The following is a 9,057-nucleotide window of genomic DNA, read 5'->3' as shown; positions in this document are numbered from 1 at the left end:
CATTATACTTATCTATAATTTTCGTATCCGCCGACAGGCAAAGGGATGAATGATTAACATTTGTTAATTTTATGATGATTGAGATATTGAAACTTTAACCCGGACGAATCAAATATGCATTTTGTTCCGGTCATGTCGTAGGTAGGGAATACAAACCGATCTCGAGCGATCCTGATCTCTCGAGATCTCATCCAATTTTTCGGGATCAATCTCGAAGCATAATAATATGACGAGATCCCATTCGAGATTGGCGGGATTGGGCGAATCTCCTTGAGTTATTTTTTTGTTTTGACTATGCTGATTTTCAAAGAAAAATTAATTATTTAGTTCTTCTTCTATCGTGTGGATTGTGAGGTGAATTACCAACCCCATCAACCCTGGTGTCAGGGTTATTACTGAGCCGCCATAGGCCCCTGACATGACTCACGTAACGACTACGTACTTACATCAGTAAGTAATAACCGGGACCAATTATTTAGTTAGCAATATTGAAGAATAAAGGTTTTTGTTTTCTTTCAAAAAATATTTTGATTTAATTACCTCACGATTACAAACAAGCAGTTTTCATTGTTTTCAGCCATCGTAACTTTGCATTTTTTTATGAACTAGATGAGATCTCGAAAATTTCGGGATTGATATTTTCAATCCCGCGGTTCTAGAATTTGCGATCTTTTTTTTTCTCTTTATTTTTAGGAACATTTGTTTTTAAAACATGCTAGCTCCATCGATCCTTAACATGTACTACAATCTATTATAAGGGTGAACATCAAAATGTGCCAAGTCCGGCAGCGAACCCCCACACCGTTCCTCCGCGAAAAATTGGGCTCCGACATGAAAAAGGAAAGCTTCAGCTACGAGGTAACTTGTTCCTCTAAACAACTAGAACTCCCCCTCATGCCGGAACCCAACTCCCCACGAAAAAACAATATGTAAGTCCGCCACCAAACCCGAATTTGCGATCTCGAGTCAGGATTGCATTTTCTAGTCGTAAGACATTATGTCATTCATAATCATCTGTCCCTCCTGCTTGTATTGAATTTATTTGCAAGATGTCATCTCATTACTTAATTGTGTCCCTGTTCACCCCTATAGGGTTACGAGCGCGGTTGAATTAGTTAATTCGTTTACAACTTCAAACAAAATACCAAAAATTAAAACCGGTAAACCTTTTATCTCCAACACGACTGTATTTTCTAAAATTAGGTACTTTTAAAAGGTCTATCTAATAATGAGATTACAAAAATAATATTATAGATGGCGTTGTACAGCTTTAACGTGATAATTACATATTTTCTCATTACTCGGGTGCATAATTATTCCAAAATACAACTGTAATGGCAGAAGCATAATAATATACTTATTATAAAAGTAATTGTTGTTGTTGTTGTTTTAATTAAAGTAATTGTTGCTTGATATTGTTGGGTCACATTAAGTATAATAGAATTATGTTGCTATCAATCAATCAATGAATAATTCTTTATTGCACAAAACATTTTTTTTTATTGTATGTAACTTTGCATGTGCAGAGTGTAGCTTGTAAGTTGTCCATAATAAATAAAAAAAAAAAAAAAAACATAATACATACGAATAAAATAAGTACAATAGGCGGCTTTATTGCTAAACATCAATTTCTGATAGGCAATGTTAGGGTGAAAGAAGTTTATGCATTGCTATATTGCTTCTCTTTATTTTGATCAGAATAATAATGGGTGGAAAAAGGGTCATCATTTATACCCAAAAACAAAGATAATGGATGTATGTGTCTGTTATCCATAAAATTAAACGGTTAAAAAAACGAAGAAAAATATGTACAGAGCCATCTAAATATTATTCTTAAGAAATGCCTGGAAATTCCCTCGTTATTTAATTAGTTTATAACTTCAAACAAAACACCAAAAAGTGAAACCAGGAAATCCCTTATTCAACTCCAACACGTCTAAGTATGTACTCTAAAATTATTTTATCTTTTAAAAGGTCTATCCAATAATAACAAAACAAAAGACTACTAAATTATATTCAAAATACAAAAGAGGTTCCTTCAAAGGAAATTATTTCATTATGTAAAATAAACCAACAATGAGTACCACTTAGAACAGAGTAATTTACACTCGGTCAATCAAGACAGGCACAAATTGCAATTCACCATTTCTGACCTCAAAAGTATTCTCCCTAATTACAACCAATATGAATGTATATCTATAAATAATAAAACGAACGCGCCAATTAATTGAATATGAATTTTATGAGCTGGCAACATTCGGGGGGTGGGCTAGGGATGGCGGGAAATAATTTATTTTCCGATTTTCTGGGATTTTCACGTAACGCTATAACGTAAATTTTTATACTAGTTAAAAGTAACGATTGCTTTGCGTTATCGGGATAAATATACTTAGTAGCAATAATCTTCTTCTTTGCCGCCAAAGGCCACTGACATGGCTCATATAACGACTACATACTTACATCACAAAGGAGTAACCGGGACCAACGGCTTAACGTACCTTCCGAAGCACGGATCACCCTACTTTCGGACAGAAAGGTGATCAGCCTGTAATGTGCTAACCAAACTAGGGATCGTGAGCCCAACGCTCAACCACTGGACAGAGGTCGCTGGTTTTTCTTTCCCTTTCCTTTTCGGCGGATAAAAAAATGACAGGTATAACTTAAAATAAAATTAGGAGGTGTCTGCAGGAATCGGGGCCATTATGTGTTGTGTTTTAAAATTTGATGGTGTGTATTGGAATCAACACCATTGATAAACTAACGTTATTTTCCCGACATCCCTATTCGCTAGGGGTGGCAAAGTGGGTGTGGGTGGTGAACACCCCACACTTTTTACACTTGCAACCAAAATTGAACTCACTTTCAGTTTCCTGAAGGTTTACGTTTGAATTTTCATCGTGCTAAAAGGGGATAGATGTACTCTATGTAAGCGTTCTGTAGATTGTATGAAATAATCAGTACCTTAGAAGCCGTCATCGAAGACAGAAACCCTTGAGAAAAAGCAATATAAGACCACAAAAACGAGATTTTAGTGAAAAAAGTGACCATTTCCAGCACTAATCCGCGATGTAGTGTGTTCTTCAACCATTTTTAGTGTGATTTAGTGAAGTTTTAGTGCGAAAAGTGTGTGAAATGTGTGTTTGACAGGACTTTTCTAATGACTTCGGCGGATTATGAGTTTTGATCGTAAGCGGTACATGTATTATTCAATGTATGGGCTGGAATGCTTTGATCTATTTTTGCTTTTCAAAGGATGATTCTGTAGGCACACATGCAGAGCTTTCTAGAACGGTAGTTGAATAGGAATCTGCAAGGTATAATAGTTTTTTTTTATACTTACAGGCTGTTTAGTGACACCGTAACGAAAAAAAAATAAGAGAATCTCATCATTATCATCATTAATTTAAGAGCCACGCTCTTGTAGGTAGCTTTCTCCATGCCACTTTATTGAAACTTGAACGTCGTGTGTTTTGTTTTTAAAAATGTAATAAAAACTATGGTAGGTGTTTTCCCTGTCGCAAATGTTTAATTAAGATTACGATTTTTTTCCAGTGCCGCAATAAAAAAATAAATAAAATCTTTTATCGTTTTAAACAATATTTTTTTTAAATGCTAGTTGACCCAAGCTCCCCTTTAAACTGGGAAAGTAGTGTTAAGCTTGGCCCTTCCTTAACTTACTTAATTAGTGACTTATTATACCAAATATGTATGTATTTATATAGATCTATATCTTTCTTTAATATAATTATATTTTTAACTACGATTTTTATCTTTCTTTGGCAAGGCAATCTTAGGCAATGTTTTTAATATTAATAGTCATTTATTTCAAGCGTAAAACGCCTATTAAAACACAATAAAATAATGTTTCCGTTCGCGTTATTCGATTTACCGGGTGAGAGCCCTCAGCGCTCTCCATTTGTCCGGAAAAATAAAGTAAATAGGTAGTTAATGCCATTTGCGGCAAATCACGTCAAAAAAAAATGGCGATTTACATTGATGGTTTTAATTATTTGTTTTTTTTTAATTTATTTTTTAAATTTGGGTTATATGCAGCTTAAAGCACAATTTGTGACTGAAAATAATTGAAAAAAAAAAAACACCAAATCTACTTTCTCTTTTTAAAATTTTAAAAGATTCTGTTTGTGTAATGAAGTGTGTTGTGTGTTGTTTACATTCTGTGGCTCTTGAGTTGCTTATTATTAGTTACTTACTTCTTTTGTGTGTACCTACTATTTCTACGTATAGGTAATAGGTAAATACAGAATGTTAGCGACACCGTAACCAATAATACTGAGGGGGATGATTCAGACCATGCTTCTGAGTTGATATCAAGTGGAATTTTCCATCGCACAATTCATATTTTTTTTAGTTTTTTAAATTATTTCAAATTTTATACTTTTGCGATGGAAAATTCCACTTGATATCAACTCAGAATCTTGGCCTGAATCATCCCTCAAAATTTTCGTTACGATGTCACTAACACCTTGTATATTTGTATGTATGTATTTATAAATGTATAATTGTTGTGTATTTATTATTGGTATAATTTTCACATATTTCCTCGCCTTATAGTTGTCTCAAAGTAATCGCTTTAAGCGATAATGACGCCATTTGCCATGTTTGCCATAGAGGCAGCCAATCATCTCGCGACACCAACCACTTCAGGATCCCGATACCAACCCCACCGGCGTGGTCGACGATTTCCGTCAATCAGCGGTTATCGCTATCGACCCACTAGGGTCGATTAATTCTTTTAAATATTTTTCCTCCCAGACGACGCCCTGAGCCGAGGTTCGCGCCCAACTGGGCACCCTCAGGCCTGTTGTCTTAAACGTTGTACCGGGTGAGAGCCTTCAGCGCTCCCCATTTGTCCGGCCAAGTAGTTAATGCCATCTGCGGCAAATCTACAATAAGTCACGTCAAAAAAAGCAATTTTATAATTAATTTTCGTAAGATACTGCATACAAAGGTAGATTTTTAAGTAGCTTTCCTGTGATAAGGATCTCCTTGCATGATAGTCGATATTTGCTGTTTTGCCGTGCGCATAATGAAGGACGATGCGAAGCGCTTTGTGCGAATAGTTGGGATATCCACCAAATAGGAAGGAACCCGGCCGTACGTCTGGAAGTCCAAAGATAAAGGGGGGATGGTGGATTGAGCGATGAAAATCTGCACATTGACCTAGGTATCATTGCCCAGTGGCTCGAATTAGCTTCTAAACGTTTCGATTCTGCTCTGCACCACCCAAATCCCCTGGTAGTTGCAGCTTCCGAAGGATGTAGCCTCCTAGCGACCTGATTACTCCAGCCATAGAGGTTAATCAGCTCGCATCAAAGCAAACAAGATGATCCGTACTTCGGAAGGTACGTTAAGCCGTTGGTCCCGGTTACTTATTACTGATGTATGTACGTAGTCGTTACATGAGTCATGTCCCGACTACGTACATACATCAGTATGCCGCCCTTTGGCGGCTCAATAGTAGGTAACCCTGACACCAGGGCTGATGAGGTTGGTATTCCACCTCACAACCCACACGATAAGAGGAACTTTAAAATTACTGCAGGTTAAAATGCACACTTCATACAAACAACCTCGTTTTACACAGACACTACACATTGACGTTATCGTACACGCGCATCTGTGTGTGTTTCGTCTGACGCCCATACGATTGAAGACTAAAGTAAGACCGAGGGGGGTGAGGTAAACCTAGCTTAGTCGCTGGTGGGGAGGAGCTGGAGGGCTTACCTTGATAGTCAACTTGTTTTTTGCCCTGCAGGTTATAATACACATCATCATCAGCCCATTAACATCCCCACTGCTGGGGCACGGGCCTTTCCTATGGATGGATAGGGAGATCGGGCCTTAAACCATCACGCGGGCCCAGTGCGGATTGATGGTTATTAACGACTGCTAATGCAGCCGGGACCAACGGCTTGACGTGCCTTCCGAAGCACGGAGGAGCTCGAGATGAAAACTTTTCAGAAATCAGAAATCAGAAATCAGAATCATTTATTCAACGTAATTATCATGGATAAACTTGTTGAAGGTCAATGTAACATTTTTGAATTTACGTCATTTCGCAACGTGTTATGGCTGAGGAGAAGAAATGACAAGAAACTGCAACAGCAACACATCTTTTAAAAACCAATGAGGATATACATTACAAGTTATTTAATAACTAGAGGAACACATTCAATACCAGACATTTTTATCATTTAGGTAGTCATTAATCTTATAATAAGCTTTTTTACATAAAGTAAGCTTCACGTGAGCTTTAAATTTATTTTCTGACAAATTTAAAATATTATCTGGTATTTTATTGTAAAAACGTATACATAACCCCAAAAAAGATGAATTTAATTTACTTAATCTAGAATTTTGAATAGCAATTTTATGTTTATTTCTTGTATTGTAAGTATGCCTTTCACAGTTTCTCGGAAGGAGAGATAAGTTTTTACGTACATACATAATGTTTTCATATATATATTGACTTGCGACCGTCAGTATATTTATTTCTTTAAACAGCTCCCTCAAAGAGTCCCGACAACGCAGCTTATAAATAGCGCGAACTGCTCTTTTTTGAATGATGAAAATAGTTTCTACATCAGCGGCTCGACCCCACAGCAAAATACCGTAAGACATTATGCTGTGGAAGTAGCTGAAGTAGACAAGTCTAGCAGTGGGTACATCTGTGAGTTGTCGGATCCTTCTGACGGCATATGCTGCTGAACTTAGCTTGCCCGCTAGTGATACAATATGTGGGCCCCATTGAAGTTTTGAATCTACAGTAATTCCTAAGAAAACTGTGTGTTCAACAAAATCTAGTTTCTCGTCGTTAATTTTAATGTTATTATTTACTTTCTTTACGTTTGGTAGAACAAATTTAATACACTTCGTTTTCTTAGCATTTAGAACTAGGTTATTTACTGTAAACCAACTTAGAACCTGCGACACAGCGCTGTTTGCTTCGTCAAATTCCTCTAACTTTCTGTCGATTTTAAATATAAGAGAAGTGTCATCCGCGAACAGCACAATGTCAGCTTGGTTCTGTACTACATAAGGTAAATCATTTATGTACACTAAAAAAAGAAACGGACCCAAAATGGATCCTTGAGGAACTCCCATTTGAACATGAGAGCCCGAAGAAGTTGTACTATTGATTTGTACCTTTTGTATCCTACCACCTAGATATGAATTTAACAAACTGAGAGCTCCATTATTTAGTCCATAGTGCCTCAATTTCAAAAGCAAGGTCTCGTGATCCACGCAGTCGAACGCCTTAGACAAGTCACAGAATACTCCTACGGCATTCTGCGACTTCTCCCAAGCATCGAAAATGTGTCGAACAAATGTCACACTCGCGTCTGTTGTAGACCGACCCTTAGTAAAACCAAACTGCTGGCTGTGGAGTAAGTTATTTAAATTAAAATGACATAGCAGTTGGTCGAGAATAATTTTCTCGAAAATTTTACTAAGTACTGGTAGAATAGAAACCGGTCTATAATTCGTGGGGTCTGATTTTGTGCCCGATTTAAAAAGAGGTATAACTTTACTGATTTTCATTAAATTTGGAAAAGTGCCATTTTCAACACTCATATTAAAAATGTAAGCTAGATATGGTGCTAAGATATCAATAACAGAGCTCATCAATTTGACAGACAATCCCCATAAATCTTTCGAGGTTTTAAGTTTCAGCTGTTTGAATACTTTAACAATACTACTCGGATCAACGCGTTTAAAATCAAATAATTCAGTGCAAGCAGTAACATTACTTTTTAATAATATATCAGCTTGAACAGGAGAGGACCTGAGAGATTCTGTAGTTTTTACAGGGATGTTCGTGAAGAATTTATCAAAAACTTCAGCTACATCTTTATCTTGTTTTACTAACCCAGTGCCCGATTCTATATTGTATTCTAATTCACGCGGTTTAGAAGCCTCTGTTTCACTATTTATTACTTGCCAAACTGCCTTTATTTTATTATCCGCGGTCTTTATTTTACTACTAATATGCATCTGTTTGGCTGTATAACACACTCTTCGAAATATTTTAGAATAATTTTTGACGTAGCTTTTGAAACTATCAGCGTGTGTATACGTTTTTTCCTCATATAAAGAATAAAGAGTATTTCTACTTTTGCGAATGCCTACGGTAGCCCAGTCACTGAACTTGAATGATTGACTGTTGGTAACTACCTTTTGAGGAAAATTATTTTCAAATTCTTTATGGATAATAGTGAAGAAATCCCTGTAAAAATCGTCAGGATTGTCTGTATCAAAGTTTGGACAAGGTAAGTTACTAATAAGACTATTTCGATATTTCTCTATCCGATTATCAGTGATGGGTCGAGTACTAAATTTAATTTTTTGCACATTTTTAAGTACTGGAAAACTAACCAACTGCCCACTGTGATCAGACTTAAAACAGTTAAGGATACTGTTATCTTGGAAATCACAATTGCAAAAAATGTTATCTAAACATGAGGCAGTTGTTTCTGTAATTCTAGTTGGCTCCATAAATATATTAACAAGGTTAAAAGATGTAAACAAACTTAGAAATCTAGTTGTAATTGAATCTACTTCATATAAATCAACGTTAAAATCTCCACACACTATAATGGATTTATTACTTTTGGATATGACCTTCAGTACATTTTCCATCACTGATTCAAAAACTGTGAAGTTAGCACTGTATGGGGGTCTGTATACGGCCACAACAATATGTTTCTCTGTTTCTATACATGAAATCTCCATAGTGCCCTCTATCGAAAGACCAGTAATATCTTTGCGTTCTTTATATTTTAAACTATTTCTGATAAAAATAAGGGAGCCACCACGTATTTTGATCTTTCGACAGAAAGCGCTAGCCAAATGATAATTTTCAAAACCGAATAACAATTCATAATCCTTAAACCAATGCTCAGTAATACATAAAATGTCAATAAAAAATGTCTCTAAAAATAATTCTATGTCCAATTCTTTGAATATTTTGGTGAACTAGTTTTAATATTCCAAGCTTCTCTTTTGTCTTTTTTTTTGTGGTCACCCATCCTATGA

General features: G+C 36.1%; 1 protein-coding gene across 1 annotated transcript in view; it reads left to right on the top strand.

Moving 5' to 3' along the window:
- Positions 1-2,982: 2,982 nt before the first annotated feature.
- Positions 2,983-9,057, top strand: part of LOC126379032 (glutamate receptor ionotropic, kainate 2) — a 49,082-nt gene continuing 43,007 nt past the window's right edge. The window contains exon 1 of the mRNA XM_050027620.1: positions 2,983-3,186. The gene's annotated coding sequence lies outside the window, so the exon portion shown is untranslated. The remainder of the gene's footprint in view (positions 3,187-9,057) is intronic.

This window comes from Pectinophora gossypiella, chromosome 27, assembly GCF_024362695.1.
Source record: "Pectinophora gossypiella chromosome 27, ilPecGoss1.1, whole genome shotgun sequence".
Taxonomy (NCBI): domain Eukaryota; kingdom Metazoa; phylum Arthropoda; class Insecta; order Lepidoptera; family Gelechiidae; genus Pectinophora; species Pectinophora gossypiella.
Note: the sequence above shows the minus strand (reverse complement) of the source record. Positions and strands in the feature narration are given on the sequence as shown.